The sequence below is a fragment of the Lygodium microphyllum genome, chromosome 27 (genome assembly GCF_053477565.2).
Source record: "Lygodium microphyllum isolate KBCC chromosome 27, Lygodium_microphyllum_v1.1.10, whole genome shotgun sequence".
NCBI classification, from domain to species: domain Eukaryota; kingdom Viridiplantae; phylum Streptophyta; class Polypodiopsida; order Schizaeales; family Lygodiaceae; genus Lygodium; species Lygodium microphyllum.
The window spans coordinates 66,397,239-66,421,882 of NC_141161.1; the positions used below are offsets into that span (position 1 = coordinate 66,397,239).

General features: G+C 40.0%; 1 long non-coding RNA gene across 2 annotated transcripts; it reads left to right on the top strand.

Moving 5' to 3' along the window:
- The first annotated feature begins 932 nt into the window (after positions 1-932).
- On the top strand, positions 933-2,001 carry LOC148012418 (uncharacterized). 2 transcript variants are annotated; one of them, XR_015689125.1, is made up of 4 exons: positions 933-966; positions 1,115-1,243; positions 1,484-1,546; positions 1,641-2,001. It is a non-coding gene; the product is annotated as an uncharacterized LOC148012418 (long non-coding RNA). The 2 variants fall into 2 exon arrangements; XR_015689124.1 differs by lacking the exon at positions 933-966 and having other exon boundaries at positions 1,003-1,243.
- Positions 2,002-24,644: the final 22,643 nt, after the last annotated feature.

Genomic DNA, 24,644 nt, shown 5'->3' on the forward strand with positions numbered 1-24,644 from the left:
CTTGAAAAATCTTATTCAAACTGATCCCACGGGCTTGATATAACCTGGTACCAGGAATTTGTATTGAGATAATCATGGAGACGTGTCACGGATTACCTTTGGGTTCGATCTGTGCATGCAGAATTAAGGCATAATATCCTTTAGAGTTGTATTTCAAACACAGGGTCTGTATATCACTCTGCTCTGCTCTAATGAAAATTCTACAACCACAACCCCGAATTGTGATCATCGACAATCTTCCAAAAGTGGGATCACTGATATAGCACAGTGTAATGAATATAATGCATGTGTGGTGCACCGAATACTCTCCTAACTACTGGAGCATTTGCTTGTGAATCTCAGACAAGAGGCCTGTGCAAATGGTTATCTACTCGATCTCGGCCATTCTTCGATGAATGGACACGTATATTCCTTGAAACATTCCCTCATGTTCAAAGCATTATTGTTCTTTGCAGGAGTTGTTCGGGGAAGTTTATGGTATTTCGGCTGTCCAAGAAGAACAATTTTGCACATTAATGAAATCCTCGTGTTGTAAATTCCCTACTTGTAAAAAGTCTGGTGGCCTGAACTAGATATACACTATAAATTAAGCTTGAACAAAGAGGAATAAGGAAAGGAACAAGTGATGATGGTGCATGCTCAAACCACATATACAATACAAACGCTTCCTTCCAAGGGGTGCAATGTTTCACCATTTTATATGTTTTTTTAAAATCATTGATCTTATTGTACACGTTGGGATGGCCCTATCTCCTTTGGCGCGGCATATGACGTGTTGATGTGAGAGAGAGAGAACCCCGCGGAAGAATCTAGGTATGGTGGGTGTAAGGCTCGATGAGGCGGCATGCACGAAGCACACGCGAGCTATACTTATTCACAAGCTCCTCTCCGGCATTGGAAGTTCCAGTGCGCACGTCTCTCTCTCGTCGTGTTCTTCGTTTTCATAGCGCCATACACACACACACACACACACACAGTCTCTCTCTCTCTCTCAGCTCGTGCCTGAGCAATCATATCAGTCTCTCTCTCTCTCTCTCGGCATTGGAAGTTCCAGTGCGCACGTCTCTCTCTCTCTCTCGTCGTGTTCTTCGTTTTCATAGCGCCATACACACACCACACACAGTCTCTCTCTCTCTCTCTCTCTCTCTCTCTGAGCTCGTGCCTGAGCAATCATGTCTTGTTGCGGCGGCAAGTGCAGCTGCGGCGCCAACTGCTCTTGTGGCGATGACTGCAAGTGCACCAGGTAAGTCATTACATAGATGAAGCAGGGGTTGTCGATTTCGTGTGCTTAATTACGATTCTGATTAAGATCGTGTTTGTGTAACTTGGAATCAGCCATGGTTTGTTTGGCGTCTGATTTGAACTGTTGCAGAGCCTTCAGCTTAACCATGATTTCTGATTAAAGTCGATGTTAAACCTGCTTTGACGGACGAGCCGGTGCTGTAATCAATGACTGATGAGATGAATTAATTATGATTTGCAGCTGCAAGCGATCGGAGAGCCTCGTCCTGGGCCAAAGCGGCTCATCTGTGGCGACGATGACTGGGTAAGCAATCCCTCTCTCTCTCTCTCTCTCATCTCTGCGTAAATTTAGCTTGGACTCAGCTTATAATATCTCTGGCTTTTGTTTCTGCCCCCAGCTTTGCCAGTGAACCCTTCGTCTTCGTCACAGGCGGCCAGTTCGAGACTGCTGGCTGCAAGCGGCGCGGGTGTTAATGTACCGACCTGTGGATCTCATCCTGAAGCCTTCCATCGAAGGCTGGCTGCCCATGGATCACCCCCGTCTGCTGTCTTACTGGCTAAGACGATGTACACAGTACACAATAAATATGAAGTCCATGTAGAAGAAGAGCGCGCCTTGCGTTCATGAATGATCAGACCATCGAAGCACCATCTGGCATGGCCAATTGCTGCTGTTTGTAAAGCATGGTCTCATCGATCCTCGGCGTGGCTCTTCTATATTCATAACCATACGTATCTTCAAGTCCCTTTCTCGACTAATTTGTGTCCCGCATGATTTGCAACCCGCATGATTGTTGATATATAATCTTCTTAAACTATGCTTGTTGATGGTATAGTTAACGATATTGTTATGCTATTCTCCTGAAGAAGGGTTGCTTGCCGAACTTTGCTACCCTTGTGATTTTAGTTATCTCATTCTCTTAAAACAAAAGTAGCTCATTTTTGTTATTGATCACATGTAGTCGACGTTGGGGTGACTACTGATTTATTCAATCTTCATAGAAGTTTAAGCTTGCCTTGATTTAAGAAAAAGAAGTGAGATACATGTGTCATAGAGCAGTAACAATATACACACCACCTATAACTCAAAAGGGAGAACATAGAATACATTTGTAAGAATAGAGAGAACATAACATACATTTCGTGTCTTACATATACAATCTTTCTTCTTAAGTTTCTTTTAGCGAATATTGTGCAAGACTTCTTTATGGACATTTTCAAAATGTTCACTCAAAAGTCTTATGTGTACGTCCTTTATGCACCTTAAAACTCATGGCCTTATAGGTCTCCCTTTATGAACCCTAAATTATATATACTTCCAAACTAGCCTTATTATATAATGTCTCCCTCGATTAAGTTCCAAAGGTTTTGTAGACTTCTTATCAAGGATTCCCTTATAATGTAAAATAATAGTCTTGAAACACAAGGTAGGGTTGAAGCCCACCTTATTCTAGGACAATCTATCAAGTTTTATCCACAAATTTGCCAAGTTTCAAACTTTTAAATAGCACCACCCTCAACACTTTTGTACTTCATTCAACTTGGACACCTTGAATCTGCCAAGGAACACTACCCATAATTCTCTAGCCATTAAATGACCATATTAGAAACGACATAACAAGCTTGCCAATCCTCTCTTCAGCACTTTTAGAAAGGTCTCCAGTTGGAGATTGGATTGCATTTAGAAATGTCAAGCTTACCCACTATAGAGATGGGAAGGGAGCATTACATTTCGATTGTGTGAGACATTTTGTCAAAGGCTTAATTGAATCGTTGCTCCAAAGTAGCATTCATCACAACAAAGACAACCTAAATATCTGAGGGCCAACCCTACCTCAATTTACGTAAATTGCTAACTATTTAGAGTGGAAACTTAGATCGAGCACCATTCACCAACAAACTCTCAATTTTATCCACACTAGTAGCGATCCAAAGAGCTAGGAAAAAAACACTCTAGATTTGCACAAGGGATTCGAATGACGACTTCTTAGCTAGAATTAGATTGAAAATATCATGTGTAAACATTTGTCCCAGTTGACTCCCTCTTAGACATGAGCACTTGCTTGCTATGTCCTACCACCTTCTTGTCAATAGCCCTTAGTAGTGATTTGAGTAGCCAAAGTAAATAGAAGCAATGCCAATAGATACAGGAAGAAAATCAAAGCAAGGAAACTTGGCTAATTGATATTTTTCCAGTTTAAGACTTTGAGCAAGATCACCATTGATTGGTAGTCTAAAAGTAGCATTACGAAAGAGAGTAGAGACCATTGTGCATAACTTCTATCAAAGCCCATTTAATTCAATAGACCCAACATAAAATGCCATATAACTAAATTGTACGCCTTATCAAAACCCATCTCTAACAATATAAACTTGACTAGAGTAGTTGATGCAAGGTCTACTGATGAACTATGATTCAATATAGCATTGTGAATCTTTCTAGCATGTGTAGATCAATACTACCATTGATGAAGAAATGTGGGCATCAAGAGCTTTAAAGGCTATGGATTTTTGGATGCTTTTGTTGCTAGACCCGAATGACTTGGAAACTTTAATTTAATCTCCTTGGGAATCAACTTAACTAGACCTTCATTGCTAGGAGGGGCATGTCAGCATTTTCGGAACATTCGTTGATCAAAGCACACAAATCGGAACATTCGTTGATCAAAGCACACAAATCAAACTGGCCATAACTAGTCCCATCTAGATTGGGGGATTTTCCTCCTCCATTCTAAATACCATACAACCAATTTCATCCATTGTAAATGGTCTATCAAAATAGTAGTACCCATTCACGAGCCTAGGTTAGATAAAACATCACTAAGAAATGAGCCAAACCTTTCATGATAGTTTGCAATCACTATGTCAAATTATCACATGACCACAAGGTGGATTTTGAAGAGCTCAATTCTCCTTATAACCATTATCATAGTATGTTGTTAAGAGTCTTTGGTATTCTCTAACTTCTACTTGGCTTTTAGTGCATTGAAGTACAACTTTTTTCAAGAACTCCCAAAATATTGCAAATTACTCTCAATTGGACATTGCAGAACAATGCATTAAAAAAATAGCAAAGCTAATTAGTGACCTTTTTTTGCTGATGTCACTTTTAGCCTCACTAATAGCATTAAAGGAGGGAGGGAGAGGAAGAGATAATTTGAAGGAATTTGGAAAATAGAGAGAGGGGGAGGGAAAGAGAAGGTGAGGGGGAGGAGAGATGGTTCGATGAGGGGAGTAAAAGAGAGGGAGAGGGAAAGAGAGAGGGAGGAGGAGGAGATGGAAAGGGAGAGGGAGAGAGAAAATTGGGAATTTCGGAAAAAAGAGGGGGAGAGGGAAAATGAAAGAGAGGGGGAGGGGAGATGGAGTTTAGGAGATGGAGATGGATAGGGAGAGAGAGGAGGGAGAGAGAACATTAAGAAAATAGAGAGAGAGAGAGTAGAGACTAACAAAAGAGAGAAAAATATAAGAATTAAATTTCAATAAATATTTCAAAATATTAATTTTAATTAAAAAAAGTTAGTGCTTGATTGAAAGTAGTTATTTTGAGGATACAAGCAAAGTGTGGGTAGAGCGTTGGGGGGGTCACTCATGGATATATGTATATATATATAACGTGAGTTCAAAATAAGGGGTTTTTAAAATATCATTTTTATACATTTTTTACATACAAAAGGGTGTCATATAAAAGGGGTTATTTATAGATTGAATAGAAAAGGGTTGTTTTTTATTCAAGAAAAATTCACAGGTTAGTATACTTATAAATAGGCCATGAACGCACGTTATATAGAGAATATATATATAGTGAAACCTCCCCCCCCCCCCCCCCCCCCCCCCTGCCGAGGGTAGTGCAATGCAAGTGTGACTAAGTTGTTTAAGTACATAATAAATTGATATGATGTGTACTAATATGGTATTAAAATATAAATTCCTAGATGCATTGCAATTGTATGTCTAGGTGACCAACATTGAGAGTGTAAGATTTCTCTTTGTTGTAGATTAGGGCGATATCTTGGGAAAGGGATTAAGTGAGGAATATATATAGTCTCTTGGATTGTTACATTTATATTATGAGAGGACTCTATTATGCTTATGTTTATATGTTAAGACAGTGCATCTTTGGGCCAATCCCTAGGGTGTAGGAGAGCCATAGGATCTACAACATTCTGCTGAGGGGAGCTCTGATTTATGTATGTGAATCGAGGTGCTAGTCACCCAATTGTTTGGATACTCCCTTTGTTGGAGGTGGGAAAGGAAAACCATTGGATTGCAATCGATACAAACAAGTGATTTATTTAGAGTAGTGTATAGCCTCCAGATACTCTTGTTTGTGAGGTTGAGGATGGTTTGATAAGCATAGGAACCCTAGATCTAGTGCAGGGCCCATTTTAGGTCCGAATAGAAGCACATAGCCATCATTGTCACTTTATTCTTTGTTCTTGGTAGTGACTATTGAATAAGGGAAGGCAGCCAGTCACATTGTGACTATTGGAGTTCCCACATCCCTTGATCTCTTGGTCCATCCTCCATAGCTCACTTCCTCTTGCTTTCATTTGCTTGTGCTTCCACTTGGGCTTCTGCCTTCAACTAATATCAAAGCCAACCGTGATAAAGATTTAGCTTGAAGGTTCCAGGTAATTCATCCCTCTTCTTTTCGAGGTAATCTTGTCCCTGCTTTTTTCCTACTTGTTCCCTTCCATTGAGACTTACTCCAAAGGTCAAAGACACCTTGTTTACCATTGCTTAGGGCTTAGTAATGAACAACAACACTAGCAAGTCAACGTGACATGTGCCACGTCTCTAGCTCTGGTCCTTGGCAACACTATAGGCATTGGTAGATCTTGTGGATCTCGTAGCAATGGTGACTCTCTTGGATTTTTTTGGGACTCATTTGAGCTCTCTTTACAAGTGTATACTTCAACCATTGACTATATACTTAGGAGAGTTTGTTATAATACAAACAGGGATTGCCATTATCTCATTGCTTGAGCTCCATTGATGCTCATACATCTATTTATTGATGTTGAGATGCTTGGTACATGTCCTGAGATGCTTCTTGGATTGGTTTGAGCTTGCTTGGATCAGTTTTAAGTAGGGTTCTTTGCTATATACATAGTGGGATGCAAGAATTTAACTTTGAAAGACATGTGTATTGAAGGTTTACATGTTTTTTGGGTACGGCATATGCTTATGTGAGTGCTTGGCATTGATGTATGGGCTTGAATAGGTCTATGGTGACATTTGAGGCTTTACTTTGAGCTACATTAGATCATTTGGAACTTTGACTTTATGCTTTAGTTACTTTAGTCCATTGTCATTAGGAGCTTGAAGAGTTATTGAGGTTTTATGCTCACATCTATATACTTGATGTATCTTGGATTCCAGATGGTCATATACTTGATGTATTGAGCTTGCATTGCTCATTTAACATTTGGATTTACTTTAGCACGAGCTACTTTCTATTGGCATTAGAGCTTTGGATTCTTTATGTAGTTGAGCTTGATGTCTTCAGAAAATGGGATTCTAGACTAATGTACATGGTCTCTTGATACTCATTGAATGCAGTTACTGTCAAGAATCGCATGGTGGGGGGACTTGCTCAAGATGTTACGCCGAACACACACAGAATGCACAAGGAGAAGTTCACTCAAGAGACAAGAAGAGAGATGGAGGCCAAAACGTTTTCTTGCTGATTTCTTCTTCTTCTTCCACACACTTTACAATGTACGCAAAGTATAGATAAGATACAACATAAAGGAAAGTGGCCTACTAAGTCAAACAGTGCATAACCGACTACACTAGTCGACTGGCGCTATAACTATGCTAGCTGTAGATAGGTGTAACAACCTGAATACAATAAGTAATGAGTCAATGGCCATGTGTGAGTCATAATGACCACCGACGTGCTAAGTGTAGATATGTGGACCCATCTAACCAGGCGGTCCATCATCAATGTCTGCATGTGTTGAGCTTGTCATCTCAACACTCCCCCTCAAGCTCAATTGCATCTCTGCGACTCCAAGTAAGCTTCGAAACTTTTGAAGCTTCTCTGTACCCAATGCCTTCATGAAGATGTTAGCTATCTGATCCTGTGTGCTGACATACACCAAGTCAATCTCACCTGCTAGTACCTTCTCTCTCACAAAGTGGTAGTGTACCTCAATATGTTTTGTCCTGGCATGGAACACAGGGTTTCTAGCCAACTGTATATTGCTCATGTTGTCACAATAAATGAAAATTGGACCTTCCACTTGCACATCCAAATCATCCATTAACTTTTGTAGCCATACTACCTCACATGTTGCAACAGCAGCACCTCTATACTCAGCCTCTGTACCCGACAAAGCAACTGTAGATTGCTTTTTGCTGCTCCAAGCAACTGCTGCACTACCAAGAGAGAACATGTATCCGCTGGTAGATCTTTATCAGACATACTACCAGCCCAATCTGCATCTGTGTATCCAAACACATGTACATCTGTACCTGCCTCATAGAAAAGTCCATAATGTAATGTGGACTTCATATATCTCAATATGCGTCTGACTGCATCCAAATGTGGCTTTCTAGGTACTTGCATAAACTGACTCACAAGACCAACATCATAGCTCAAGTCTGGCCTTGTAATGGTCATGTAGATCAAACTCCCCACTATCCTCCTGAACATAGTAGGGTTTTCTATCTCATCCCCAACATCAGCACTCAGCTTTACATTCTGCTCCAACGGGACTGAAAGTGGTTTGCATGTAGTCATACCATACTTGGACAACATATCCAAGCCATACTGTCTTTGGGACAGCCATATACCATCATCACATCTGATCACCTCAATGCCAAGGAAGTACCTTAGCTCACCTAAATCCTTCATCTCAAACTTCTTCTTCAAACAGCCCTTGACTTCAGCAATCCCACTATCACTATCACCTGTAATAATCAAGTCATCCACATAGATGACTATGATGATCAAACCTGCATCTCCCTTTCTCACATAAAGTGAGTGATCAGCATCAGAAACATAAAAGCCAATATTGACAAGATACTCTCTGATCTTGTCAGACCATGCTCTAAGTGCTTGCTTGAGCCCATAGAGTGCCTTCTTCAACTTGCACACATACGTGGGATGCTCTAAATCTTCATAACCTGTTGGTTGATCCATATACACTTCTTCCTACAAATCACCATGCAAGAAGGCATTCTTCACATCCATTTGTTGCAACCTCCAACCTTTGGCTGTTGCCAAAGCAATCACACATCTGACAGTTGCCATCCTAACTACTGGACTGAAGGTTTCATCATAATCTATGCCATATGTCTAGGCATAGCCTTTTGCAACCAGCCTAGCTTTGTACTTACTTATAGAACCATCTGCACTGTGCTTAATCTTATAAACCCACTTACATCCAATGGCTTTCTTGCCCTTTGGCAATGATACTAGATCCCAAGTCTTATTGGTCTCTAATGCAGCCATCTCCTTATCCATTTGCTGCATCCCAATGAGCATGACCAACAGCCTCCTCAAAACATGTGGGCTCAACATCCTCAACTAGTTTCACCATATAAGCATAATGGTGAGCTGCATAACCTTCAAAACCAAATCTTTTAACAGGGTATCTAACCTTGCTAGATTTGCGTATCACTGGATCACTCAATGGAGTTTTTGCATTAACGCGTGCTCTTTGCACACCTGGAGTCCTCACTGAAGGAATGCCAAGCTCATCATCCAAGCTCTTTGAGCCACTAGAGTCTCCATCAAGAACTGCATCAATGCCTTTTGACACTTTACTCTTTCCTTTGTCTTTACCTGTAGTGCTACTAGATGCACCTGAAGATGCAGAGGTACTCCTTAGTCTCCCAGACCAAGGACTACCAGATGACGTCTCTGGTCCACTAAGAGTTCGTGATTCTTGCTTTTTAGCCTGCACATGAGTGTCATGATCATCATCATCATCCAACGCATCACCACTAGATGCATACCAACTACTCATTTCATCAAAGATGACATCCCTGCTCACTCTAAACTTACATGTGACAAGGTTATAACAACGATACCCTTTCTGCTCTAAAGAGTATCCAATAAAGACATACTTTTCAGCCTTTGGATCCAATTTCTTCCGCAACTCATCTGGCACATGAACATACGCAATGCAGCCAAACACTTTCAAGTGTGAAACATCAGGCTTCTTACCTGTAAAACATTCTTTGGGGGTCATACCATGAACTGCAGCTGTGGGAGTTCTATTCATAATATAAACAGCAGTATGAACAGCCTCAGACCAAAAATGCTTAGGCATATTCTTTTCAGCCATCAAGGCACGTGCAACTTCTGCAATATGCCTGTTTTTCCTTTCTGCAACCCCATTTTGCTATGGGGTATACTTGCATGTGAACTGTCTCTTTATCCCATGAGACCTCAGAAAATCACTGAACTCATTCGAGAGGTACTCTCCCCCTCCATCTGACCTCAAACACTTTACTTTCAAGCACCTTTCTCTTTCAACTGCAGCCTTGAAAGTTCTAAAGTGCTCAAAAGCTTCACTCTTTTCCTTCATAAAATATACCCACAGTTTTCTAGAACAATCATCAATGAATGTGACAAAGTATGAATTGCCTCCAAGAGATACATTTTGTGTAGGCCCCCAAATGTTTGTATGCACAACATCAAGGATATTTCTACTTACATCTCTGTCATGTGAAAAGGGTTGTCTTGCCTACTTACCAAACTGACATGCTTCGCATACCTTATGAAATTTTGCAACTCTAAATGTAGGCAAACCTATAACCAACCCTTTGGACTGCATTAATTTTAGCCTTTGTACATTTGCATGCCCAATGCGTTTGTGCCAAATTTCAATATCTGCTACAATACCTTTTCCTTTAGCATACATAGCAGCATTCATAGTAGGAATTCTAGCATTCAAAGTAAACATACGTCCAACTCTACTTCCCTTTGCAACTAACCTGCACTTGTCATTGAAGTCTTCTACAAAGTAGCCCTTTGCATTAAATCGGACTTGCAGTCCTTGCTCTACCATTTGACCGACTGACACCAAGTTCTTTGTAATAGATGGTAAATGTAATACATCTGAAAGACTCTTTGTCTTACCATCATGCAAGGACAAGGGAACTTTTTCAATATGTGAAATTGGGTGGCATGAATCATCACCCGTCTGTACATAACCTGTATTTTGCAAATCCTACATCTCTCCAAACCATTCTGCATGGCTGGTCATATGATTGGATGCACCTGAATCAACATACCAAACATCATCATGTGTTTCCTTTCCTGTAACAGCATTCAGCATATGCTACATAACAAACAGACGTTCATTTTTGTCTTCATTCTGTCGTGAAGACAATGCATAGTTTCCTTGCTGCAACTTACTACTCTGAATATCATCTTTCTTAGGATAACATTGGGCTACAATATTACTTGTTTTGCCACAGTTGTGACACACAATACCAGAATTGTTAGAACCTCTGTTCCGCCATCCACCTCTTCCTCTAAAGCTCCCCCTGCCTCTAAAGTTACCACGACTGCCTGAAACCTGCATATCGCCAAATTGTTGATTCAATCTGTTTAGCTGGTTGTCACTACCACGTCCTGTACCACGGCCTCTTGAAGAAAACCTGCCACGTCCCCTTCCTGAACTGGAGTAGAAAGCTTGGACCTGTTCACCACTTCTTTCAGATGTCTCACTCTGCATGTTGATCTCTTCAGTGATCATAAGGGAGACCAACTCATCGAAATCTGGAAATGGCTTTCTGACATATACGGAAGTTACAAAAGACTTCCAAGCCTTTTCATTGTTAAGTCCACCCAAGGTAGACGACACCAAATCATCATCATCGGGCATTGCATCAATCGATGCCAATGCATATGCAATGCTCCTTACCTTCAGTGCATACTCATTGATAGACATCTTTCCTTTCTTCAATGTATTCAACTCTTGCTTGAGTTGAATCTTTCGTGCCTTTGTATTTACGGAAAACATACTTTCAAGTATGGTCCAAGCTGCATATGAATTCTCTGCATTTCTAATATGTCCCAGCATATTATTGTCAATTACTGCAGAAAACCAATACATGACCTTCTTGTCTTTTGCATTCCATTCCTTCCATGCCTTTGTATCTTCTGCAGTTGGAGGATCACTCACCTCCGGCTCCTTTTCTTCACCTGAAATGAACTCGTAGAGGCCTTTTCCAATAAGAAAGTTTGTGACATGGAACTTCCATGATGGGTAGTTGTTCTTGTCGAGCTTCTCAATGATGGGGCTTCCACTATTCTCTGCCATTATCACAAAACTAATACCAAACATCAAGCAAATCTTCTGCAACCTTTGACCTGTAGTGCACAGTAATACACCAGACAGCCTTTTTCACTGTCTGCTCAACAATACATGCAATCTGCAACCTATTTGCAGATAAACCTTATGTTTTCTTCCCGTAAACACTTCAAGAATTACAGATTCGCAATCTGTAACCTGCGCACCCACTTTCGGTCAAAACAGCCAAAATCGCAGTGTACCCTGAAACTGTTGTCCGTAACCTTGTGGCTCTAAAATTGGGCCTGAAATGGCCTCAGATGCCCAAAATACATGCGGAAAAAATCCTAAAGGGTTTATCTGCAGAATATACAGTGCTCTTCTCGCACACCAAATCTCATTGCAATCTGAGATTTTTGCTCTGCCCTGCTTCCGGTGCTTCCACAGGCACTATCCAAGAGAAAGAGTGGAAGGATGGGAGCTTCTTACCCATGGCTTTCTTACTCGAACCTTGCTTCTTCTCCTTCGCTTCAACCTTCGAAATCAGCCTCTCTCAGTGGCGCGGCTCTGATACCATGTCAAGAATCGCGTGGTGGGGGGACTTGCTCAAGATGCTGCGCCGAACACACACAGAATGCACAAGGAGAAGTTCACTCAAGAGACAAGAAGAGAGATTGAGGCCAAAACGTTTTCTTGCTTATTTCTTCTTCTTCTTCCACACACTTTACAATGTACACAAAGTATAGATAAGATATAACATAAAGGAAAGTGGCCTACTAAGTCAAACAATGCATAACCGACTACACTACTCGACTAGCGATATAACTATGCCAGCTGTAGATACGTGTACCAACCTGAATATAATAAGTAATGAGTCAGTGGCCATGTGTGAGTCATAATAACCACAAACGTGCTAAGTGTAGACGTGTGGACCCATCTAACCAGGAGGTCCATCATCAATGTCTGCATGTGTTGAGCTTGTCATCTCAACAGTTACTCTACTAGATTTGATTACATGCTTTGGACCTGGTACTTATCTCTATTAGCATGATGTCAGTGATATATACATGCATATTGGTTATGTATTGAGCTTTATTACTCTTTGTTTGATCCGTTGAGAATTTGGTAGCTCTCTTTTGTTACCATTGATATATACTACATGCATGGCATCTATACCTATTGGATGTATGGTTTATTGATACATTGAGGTTGTCACAGATCTTGATACTGGTTGTTTGCCTATTCTCACTATTGGTTGGTTTTACCTAGTAGTGAGAATAGGCAAACAACCAATACCAAGATCTGTGACAACCTCAATATATCAATAATAGTTGGAGTATTAATAGTTTTTTCTAGATATTCCTAGTAGTGAGGGAGCTTGGATTTTCTTGATTGATTACCCACAATTGATTCTTATCATACTATCACATTTATTACATCAGCGCTATATTTATAGTTTTTAGCATTCTTTATGAGAGCACATACTTGGATTTGACAGTTTGCTACTTGTAGTTAGTCAAAAGCTTTCTATTTTGATTATCTCCCTTATTTTACCCTTGCTTTGGTTGAGTTTTAGGGTTGTTCTATAGTCATTTAAGCAACTTGTACTCTTGAGTTTTGCATTATAGAAGCCATATTTGATAGTGGATGGTGTTGCATAGTTAACTAGGTATATTATCTCTAAGGAAATCAATCCCACGTTATATCTATTATAATGCTTCCATAAAAATATACCATTATTCTTGTATATATTGTGGTGAAAGAAACAATGATAGAGACACCATAATATCATATAATCTAAATAGTGGTAAAGTTAGTTACATATGAACAGTGGTAAAGTTATTTACATATGAGAGTAATAAGTCATATCCAACACATGTCATGAATAGGATTCACAAAACTATATAACTCTAAATATCTTGCAAAGCATGAAAAAAAAGATGCTTGTCATTCTTTATGCCCAAGTAATGTTGGCCAAGGTCCTTGCATTGTCATCCAAGCTCTTGGCATGAACAAATTCATCGACTATTGTGTCTCTCTCCTCAGTAAAAGTAGATGATGGACACTTGCACAATGTATCACATTGGTTATCATAAAACATCATTTGTAATATTTAGGTACATTTATTATTTACATCTTTGAATATAAACATCACCTATAAAAGTGTGATGACTACTTTGACCCTCCTCAAAGATATTCATTGCCTACTTTGGTGTGCCCTTATGAAAAGCTCTTGCTTTGCTCTCCTAACATGTTACACTTTGTATTGAAGAGGGCTCATGAAACTTCCTTTCCTCTATCCTACCTCATAATGAGCCAAGGATTTCCCTTCTTATGAAAGTATAAAAAAAATTCAAAAATATTCAAATGGTAGGCCACTTCATAATGCTTACTATATCCTCTACTAGGACCTTTGCCAAAGTATCAAACACCTCTCTCATTTTTTCTTAGTTGTCTACTCTTTTGTTCAAGTGCCTTGTGCAAGACTCTCGTCCTAAGGTATACATGGTAGATTCCATCCTCTTACCACTAGTGGAACCTAACTTGGTCTCCATATGTATGAACCTATCTAGCATGCATATGTCTTCAAACTCTCCTTCTTTTTCATTATATTCATTATCCTCATTCTCCTCCCCTCCCCTTTGCTGAGATATTCAAAAACATACTCACACATTACTGCATCATGTCATCTATTGATAAAAAATGATATACTAGCTCAAATAGCCATTTTCATTGTTCACCTTCCTAAAGGGCTTTCTTCGAGGGATGGATGTGGCCATGCAAATAGTCCAACCACCACGGAAACTGTTTATACTCCAAAGTATTGATTTCTCATTCCTTCCACCAGTCTAGATACCAACCCCTTGGCATCTCTTTATTTTCTCAAACCAACATGGGCTTTGGCATATCCAAACCTCCCTCCCTCTTTAAGATCCTCATCCAACACCATGTAAGTAATTATATTAATTTTTTCATATATGTTGCAAGGACAAAAGGTGAGATGCATGAAATGAGAAAAATATAAGAGAGAAGCAAAATAAAAATGAATGTATGCACCACATGGGAGAGTTATTGGAGTATTTCTTAAAATACTCAAAGACATGTGTGTCCAAGCTTAGTCCCACCTCCTCCCTTCATTTTCAAAGATTTTTGCTCCATGTAACCGAAAACTTTGAATTTTTATAGAATTTGTCTTCATATCCCCTTGTCCCCATGTTGACTTTCTTGTATGCTTAGAACCATTTCCTTAAATGTGAAGAGTTTCTTATGCACCACTCTAAGGTTTTTTAAAAGTCATGTGGCTCACTTTTAAATCTATCCAAGCCTAAGGCTAGAATTAATATATATGAATATTCCCAAAGAAGATTACTTCTAGAAAGGAATTTCCTAAGGAAAAAGTAGATCACTCTTATTTGATAGAAATGTGCAAGCCTTTATAAACATTGGTTCTTATATAAGGCTTAAACTATGCACCCAAAAGCTATGTAGGCTGATAAAGAATTGTTGACACCTCCCTACTAGAAATTCTAGGTTGGTGCATAAACATGTCTTCCTTTTCATACAAGCCCAAAACCCTGATGGATACAAAGTATAGATGTTTACATGCTAGATAAGGCTTAGCAGCACTCTCTCTGTTTTGAAAATTAACCTTTTTGAGATCCTCAATGGTGACTTCATTCAAGAATCTTGTGACTATACTTTGTGCAATTGCAACTCCTTCGGTTGCCTCTCATGAAACCCCATGCCTCCACTTTGTAGACCTTGTTGACATTGGGGTTTTAGGAATTGATACACTTGTCAATGCTATAGGCATGAAACATTTTATAGTGCATCTTTGCATTTAGTCTTTACTCAAATCAATCCCATAGACTTTACTCTAAAACTTAGTGGAGTCCTATGTATTGCCCACAAGGTTGGATTGATGCTATGCCTCACAACCTGAATCACTCTCTCATTGTTCTAGTATTGTTGCATGATGCAAAGTTCCCCCATGCATTGTTACCCATTCAACAAGTGTTATCTCCTTCCACCCCATGAAATGAAATCTTTCAAGGGTGGGCTTTTTTTCATTGTTCCTTGGTTTCCATTATAAAACTAGGCTTGTGAGAACTAGTTCCTATTGATTTGTTGATTTTTACCTCTTACCCTACACAATTTTCTTGCTACCTTCCAAATTTGTTGGCTCTTGAAACATTGGTTATAGTGATGAGCCGAAGGCTTACAAATTATATGACCAAGAGGCAAAGAAGATCATCGCAAGCCATGTTGTGGTATTCAAGGAGTAGCTACATATAGTGTAAGAGGAGAAGGCAAGTTCTTCCACTTTATCATCAAGCAAAGAAGTAGTCTACTATGAACCTATCCCGAGAGCTGTCCCTATCCTTAAGGAGGAGGAAGCATCATCTTCAGATGATGAGGAAAAAGTTCACCAACCTAACATCACCCCACCGAAAAATCCATTGCCACGTTGGGTGAAGCATCTCTATGACCACAATAATCCTATGCCCACATTTGTTGAGGAGAAGGCATATGAACCAAGAAAGTCTCAAAGAATAGATGAGCAAAGGAGGGCTTCTGCTCACATAGTCAATATGGCTTTGATGGGTGAGATTATGAGAGAAGTAAAGGAGCCAACTGACTTAGAAGAAGCACTTGCAGAACCAACATAATGAAGAATGACACTTGGGAGCTAGTGGATTGGCCAGCAAAGCGGAAGGTTATTGGCACCAAGTGGCTCTAGAAGGTAAAGTACAAGGTTGATAGTACCTTAGAAAAGTACAAACCTAGACTGGTTGCACAAGGATTTTCACAGGTTGAAGGGTTTGATTTTCAAGAGTCATTTTTCCCAACTACGAGAATTACCACTATTCACACAGTACTTGCAGTGGCTGCCCACAAGCAGTGACCAGTTTACTAAATGGATGTTAAGTCAGCGTTCTTAAATGGTGACCTCAAGGAGGAGGTGTACGTGGCTCAGCCACCAAGATTTGAGGCCCCCCATTCTGAGAACAAAGTGTGTAAGCTAAAGAAGGCATTGTATGGGCTAAAACAAGCCCCTAGAGCATGGTACCAGCAGATAGATAAGTTCATTTTAAGCTTAAACTTCAAAAGATGTGCCTCAGATGCTAACTTGTATGTTTACAGGGATGGTGAAAAGTCTGTAGTGATTGTCATATATGTGGATGACCTTCTTATTATAGGTGACAATGAAGATATGATCAACCAAACTCAAAAGGCTTTGAGTTCTGAGTTTGAAATGACAAACTTGGGCTTGCTGCACTATTGTTTGGGAATTGAAGTCTGGAAAGATCTTCATCTCTCAGAAGAAGTATGCATGGGAGATCTTGAAGGCATTTGGCATGACCAAGTTTAGGGAGATAGCTACACCTATGGAGGTGAATGCAAAGTTATCCGTTGAGGATACATAAGCACTAGCTGATATTGGGAGGTACAAGAGGATGGCTGATCTACTTGTGTACTACCAAACCAGATATCAATTTTTCTATTGGTCTTTGAGCAGGTTCTCCAACAAACCTCATGAAAGTCACTAGAAGGCTGGGATGGAGGTGCTTAAATACTTGAAGGAAACTCTTGGCTATGGTATCACATACAGTTCTAGAACTTCTCTTGTGGGGAATCATGACTCAGATTGGGCAGGAGACAATGATTCCAGGAATTCAGTTTCTGGTTATTGTTTCTCTTTGGGTTTAGCAATTTTCTCTTGGATTAGTAAGAAGCAGCCAATAGTGGCATGGTCTTCTACCGAAGCAAAGTACGAGGCAACTTATTTTGTTGCATGTGAAGTAGTATGATTGAGAAGGATCCTATGGCATATGGGAGTGCAGGATGAAGAACCAATTGTGTTGAGATGTGACAATCAGAGTTGCTTCGCCATTGCCAAAAATCCAGTGTTTCATGCACGCACCAAACATACAGAGATCCAGTATCACTATGTGTGTGATTTGATGGAGGATGGGATAGTGGAATTGGTCTACTATCCAACAGAGAAGAACGGAGCGGATATCTTAACCAAAGCACTTACGAAGGATCTACTTCAAGTTCATCTTTAGAGACTCAGCATTGGGCTGAGGAGATATTTCACCTATGGGTGGACATTGAGGGGGAGTGTTAGATATGCTCAGTGCCCCACCCTCATAAGGTGCCACCAATGATCCATGGTTCTCAAAGTTGTAAGGCCCCCATTATGAGGAGAAGCCAAATGTGAGTCCGGACATTGGTTGAGTCTTGACTTGTATATCAGATGAGGTCTATGTGACTAGATGGCAAAAAGGTGACCATTGTGGGTCTAGTCTTTGGGTTGGGACTGAGTAGTTAAGCTGGTAGCAACTAGTGGCACATTGCATCAAGTTGCGGGGTAAGGGAGTTAAAAGGGGCCCCTATTTTGGGGTCCAAGGGCAAAGCCCCTGGCCCGACGGTAAAGGGAATATTCCCTGGCCAACTAGTGGAGGCTCATATGATAGGTCGGGTCATGCTGACCTAACTGCCTTCACAGGCTATAAAAGCTAAACCCCTTCATAGCCATCGATCATCTATCTTTCACCCAGTCAGAGTTGTTCCAGCTAGCCTTAAGCTCTTCGTCTATATTTTTTCTAGATCGCCATCTAAGCTTCACTGTGGAAGTGCACGGGTGGATAGATCCATCTCTGTATCAATTTTTTGGAGCTAAAGAAATTTCCTAATTCTCCTCTTATCTGTTGTGTACTCTCTATCTCTATCTCTTTCTCAGATTCAGTTCACTACGCCATGTAATTTTTACAGTTATGTGCATCCATATATATCAAGGATAGGTAGTGGGTGCAACAAATCTCTTGGCTTATGATTGATTTTCTTATTCTTTTGACATGGCATATATTAAAAACATAATCCCTTACATCTTTCCATAGTCTCTTACACTTAAAGGTCTTGAAAATTTTGTCATAGGTCTTAAAAACACCTAGATGACTAGCTATAGGCAAAGAGTGTATCTCCTCTATGATCTTTTGCTTGAAATAAGAGGTGTAAATAATGAAAATCCTACTATGAAACCAAGTAAAACCATTTTTAAGTTGAAAGTGAGAGTTTTCCTTTATTAACCCTTCCAATAATTTGTAAAATATATGGTTGAATTCCTCATCCAAGAAATAGGCCACTTGGAGCGTTTCAATCCAATCATCATGAAGCTCATTGGAGCTGAAACTTTGAATGTGCACATGGTAGAGAGAGAATCAACCATTATATTATTATTTCCATTGCAATGAGTAATGTAAAAATCATAATTTTGTAATGTGGCCACCCATCTATGCTACTTAGGAGTGAGGTAAAATTGTGAAAGAAAATACTTAAGAACCCTATGATCACTTTTAACTCTGAACCAACTACCATATAAATAATGGTACCATATAGACAATGCATTTTTTAGTCATAGACATTCATTTCCATCTCCTTTTCTGGGAGATTGTAACTTTCAAATGCAATAACTCCTCGCTCTTATAACAAACTTGTACCTATATCCCATCCCATGTATCACACAAAATAGTGAAATTCTGTAAGGTGCCCGCCCCATCGGCTATCTAGGTTCACTGTTAGTAGTCTATCGAGAAACGAATCCAAGCATCGTTGCCCACAATTCCCATGGAATGTTTCGAGTTTTGTTTCCTAGGGTTTCTCAAATCTTCCTCGCAATAGACCGTTCATGGTTGAACCCACTAGCATTGACCTGAAATTTGGGCTCCTAGTGGCCAAGGTCTCCTAACAGCATTCTGGCATCAAATACTAGATATCCTACTTTACGCAGAGATACCCAAGCCGAAGCAGACCCATGCCACACTTGGTTCAAAGAGAATGGGAAACGAGAGGGATGCGCTGCTCAACCTCTCTACTTGTAGGGCATAGTCCCATTCCGATCCCCTAAAATGGCATGAATTGAGGTTCTATCCTAGCAATTTCTAAGGTCGAAGATGGTAAACCTTCTGAGAAGCCTCCCAGCTCTCTAGCACCACCTTGCTGTAGGAAGGACCCATCGCGGGTTCTGCCCACCCGCTTCCCTTAATAGCTTTAGCTTTCTAATTAGGTCCTACCACATTTATGTGTGACACTTAAAGTCAGCTTCATTAATTAAGCCTTTAACTTATAGCACAGACACCAAAACAGAGCAAGCAATCTATTGACACAAAAGTTCAAACAAGTTCCTTAACTTATCTTCAAGTTAATCTTTGTCTCCCTCCCATACAAGAGAAATTATGTATCCCTTCTATCCAACATAAGTATCTCTTTTGCCTTGCAGAAGTAACTTGTCCAAATCACATGGCACCACAAATTCAATCCTTTATCTAGAATAGGATCTCCCAACATGCCCAAACATTGGGGGCCACGGAGGTCTTCAACTTCATTCTAGACCTAGCAAGGGGTATCCAGAGCTCCACCTGACCCGCAAGCTGTCTAGGATTGAAACATAATTCCCATGGTTGGCCTTTTCACCACTCGACCTTTAGCCCATGAATCGAGCAATGCCCTCTTTGGGTTAATCCGCGGTGCAATCATGGAGGTGATCCACCCGTGCAACATATCCTTCATTAATTAAATCCTTTAGGAATCCAGCACAACAAGGCAATCAGCCCTAATATCATTTTCTAAGAAAACATTCCTTTATCCCCATGGCAACTTGTCATCACAGACCCTTGCCATGCATTTAGCATAAATCACAAGAACTTGGAACAATCATCCAAACAACAAACTAAAAACCAATTGAATGTAAAAGAATTTAGGATGTTGTTAGATCAACAAAAAAGAAACCAATTGTATTTTTGCCAAATAATGCAAGAATAGTCATGATAAAATTACCATCGCATATATGTTCTTTCCCTTGGGATCAAAGAGCGATTCTATTGTAAAATTTACTTAACACTTGTATGCATAAATTTTAATGTCATGATTATGCCATTCATAACCCTTCACTGATTCCTCCATGTAATTGCTCTATCAACGAACAAGCCATATGCAACTAGGTGCAATTAACTTTCCTTAATACATTCACTTTGCAAGCTCGATCTTTTGAATACGTGAGATAAAATTTATCCCTTCCAATGACCTATACTCATGCATCATAGTATGGGGCCTAATGTATCTCATACGAGAATCAAAACAAGCATTTATCAATTTGGAAATACATTACTTACGATCGGTACCGCAATTGGATTGACGATGATGCCTTCGTCTGAAGCTTCGTTGTCGGTTATGGGATTGCCATCTGCACGTGACATTCTTTGCTTGGGGGCCATCGTCCACAAGTGGATTCAAGAGATAAAGAAGGAAGAATAGATTCGAGATGGGAGAGTGTAAGAGAAGATGGTTAAGTCAAGTATTGAGATAGAGGGGATTACACAGACTTTCGGGGTAACTACTCTCTCTCTCTCTCTCTCTCTCTCTCTCTCTCTCTTTCAAGCTCTCTCTCACAATTTCTTGGAGGGGTATCCTTCTCTCTACCTCTCTCTCGTAGCCTCTTGGGGTCTCCTTATGCTTTCTTGTGCCTCCCCATGCCTCATATTTATAGTGAATTAGAGAAGAGGCTTGTGGCTGAGAAGTGGAGCTCTTTGTGTGGAGGGGGATCTTGGAAGAATCAGTGATTTGATGCTCAGATCATAAATCTGGTGGTTCCATTGGCTTCGAAAGGGGGGTAAAACCCCAAGACAATTGGTTAGAAAGCTCTTAGTTTACTCCTTCTTCTTTTCTCTGTTCGAAGTACTGTTTTCTGTCTGTAGACCGTGATCGTGGCACACGCGATTTTGCAAATCCCTCTCTTTATTTTTTCTTTTGATAAAATCTCCAAAATGTACTAAAATATCACTTGTCTTTTCTTTTAAATGACATCTAGTTCTAGAAATCTCCATATCTTTTTTTAGGATAATATCTAAAATATCTAAAATACACTAGTTTTGTCCAAAATCTATATTTTTCGACCATCCAACTATACATTAATACTAGTGATTAATAGAGTTCATAAGTCTTGTTCACGTTGTAACTTACGTGAAGGGTGGCTATGGTCCTTGTCAATCCAAGAAAAATATCAGATTTAAGACTCTCGATTTTTAACATATATTTTTAATTAAATAAAAATCCTTAATTATTAATGTAGTTAGTTTTTACCTCAGTTAATCTTTAGTTAGTAACCTTACTAACTTATTAATTGACTAACTGAATTTTGAACTAACCAACTAACTTTTATTGTATGGAAATATTACATCCTCCTCCCCTTAGAGAAATCAAGATGTCCTCATCTCGAGAGAAACCGGGGGTATCATTTTGGAACATGTGGGTTATGGGCCCACCATGCTTTCACTGTGCTACTCTGATCACTCACAGGCATGTTGTCTTTTGAAACAACCTATTGTATTTGATATATCCGAGTCTTGATTACAAGAGAAAATTTATTGTAGTTACATCTCATGGATATCTTCTAGGTTTTTCCTAAGCACCTGGTATATTCTGGATCACTGGAGCTTGTACAACTTCATTTCATGTAAGCTCAAGTTCTCTTAGATTTTTGTTGGGACAACTGATGTAGTTATGTCCAATGTTGTGGCACTCAAAGCATCGATGTTTAGGGTGCTTTGGACATTCACTTTTGAAATGACCTAACTCCCTGCAATAGAAATATCGCGGAGCTTTATCACTTGCAGTCACAAGGTTCTTGGTTGTCCTTGGCAGGAGTTTCTTCTTTAGATCAAATTGTCCTAGGATCCTTTTAGGAGATTGAAGTGGTTTTCTACCTCAAATACTATGTTCCCAAATTGTCCTCTTCTTCATTCTGGACTGAGCTCCATGGAAAATCGGCTTTGCTTTTAATACTAAAAAATACTTCCAAGCTTTGACATTCTGGTGGTAAGACACAATCTATATAAGTTGAGAAGGAACGACTAAATAAAAATTCATTGTAATTTATAATTGTCATTCCTTGCCAGTGTATCTCTAATCATTTACAAGTTATAGGCTCAAAATAGATGCAACTCATATTACTCAGGTTAACTATAGTTACAAGAGTAAAGTTTATTCCAATACAAGTTGTATTTCATGTCGACAACATTTCTAGGATTTCTAGTCATTCTGAAGAGGTGTTGTCGGTTCTAGGTCTTCGTTTTCATGTGATTCCTTTATATATCCATAGACTGCACCTGTGTAGCTTTGTTTTCTTGCAGGCTCAATATCTTCTGGACTTAGATCAAGGTAGTCTGCTTGGCTGTGTCCTAGCTCATTACAATGGAAGCATTGACGGTAGAGACATCTCCTACGGATGTTCCCTATCTTTCCACACGTATGGCATCTCTTACCCAAATCTCAGGAGTCATCTTTGCTACAATTGCTTGATTTAAGTTTTTGGACGATTGGATTCGGTTGGAGTAATGCATCTTGCAACTCCGTTGGACGCATTGCTTCAAGATGGTGGTTCAGAGGAGTGTTTAGGCCATGGCAAAACTTGGATACTTGCTGTGCAATATCCATAGGTGGCACATATTTTAGTGGGGTTACAAAAAAACTTTGAGTAATAAGATTCCAGGGTTAATTTTAGTTGCTTGACCTTGAAAATTTCATTTATCGTCAAAGTCTAGTAGGTTGGCAAAAGCTATCATCCGCGTACAACATCTTTTAGCTGAGCCCAAGTGGCAATGGCTTCCGAAACACCTTGATCTTTACACCATTGCTTCCACCATAACCGAGCCTAGCCAACTAACTTCACTTTGCCAATCATTGCTTAATTCATGGAGGCAGTTCCTAAAGTAGAGAAATAATCATCCATCGTATCAATCCATATCTCTGCCTCTGCTGCAACGTCTATTCCTTGTCCATCAAACTCGGGTACCTTAATTTACTTGAGAAGAAATTTCTTCTCTTGCATGTCAGCATTTGTGGATGCAAGAGGTGCCTAGTAATCAAGCCATACCATTTAGGTTATTCTATTTAGGATATGTCTAAGAACCATACATTAATCAATCACGCATCATTACAAAGTTTTGCTCTGATACCAACTGTAAGGTGCCCACCCTATCAACTGTCTAGGCACGCTTTTAGTGGTCTATCGAGAAACTAATCTAAGTGTCATTTCTCTGCATTCACATGGAATGTTCTGAGTTTTTTTGCCTAGGGTTTCCCGAATCCGCCTCGCAATGGAACGTTCACAGTCGAACCCACTAGGATCGACCTGAAATTTGGGCTCCTAGTGGCCAAGGTCTCCTAACAGCATTCTAGCGTCGGATCCTAGACATCCTACTTTATGCAAAGATACCCAAGCCAAAGTAGACCCATGCGCACTTGGTTCAAAGAGAATGGGAAATGAGAGGGATGCGCTGCTCAACCTCTCTGCCCATAGGGCATAGTCCCATTTCAGTCCCCTAAAACGGCATGCATCGAGGTTCTATCCTAACAATTTCTAAGGTCGAAGATGGTAAACCTTGTGAGAAGCCTCCCACTTCTCTAGGACCACCCTGCCGTAGGATGGACCCATCGGAGGTTTCACCCACCCGCTTCCCTTAATAGCTTTAGCTTTCTAACTAGGTCCTACCACGTTTATGTGTGACACTTAAAGTCGGCTTAATTAATTAAGCCTTTTAGGAAACATGTTTCGTTCGCATAACTTATAGCACAGACACCAAAACAGAGTAAGTAATCTATTCACAAACAAGTTCAAACAAGTTCCTTAACTTATCTTCAAGTCAATCTTTGTCTCCCTCCCATATAGGAGAAATTATGTATCCCTTTCGTCCATCAGAAATATCTCTTTTGCCCTGCAGAAGTAACTTGTCCAAATCACAAGGCACCACAAATTAAATCCTTTATCTAGAATAGGATCTCCTAACATGCCCAGATGTTGGGGGCCACGCAGATCTTGAACTCCATTCTAGACCTAGCAAGGGGTGTCCAGAGCTCCACCTAGCCCGCAAGATGTCTAGGATCGAAACATCATTCTCGTGGTTGGCCTTTTCACCACTCGACCTTCGGCCCATGAATCGAGTAGTGCCCTCTTTGCGTTAATCTACGTTGCAATCATGGAGGTGATCCACCCGCTCAACATATCCTTCCTTAATTAAATCCTTTAGGAATCCAACACAACAAGGCATTCAGTCCTAATATCATTTTCTAGGAAAACATTCATTT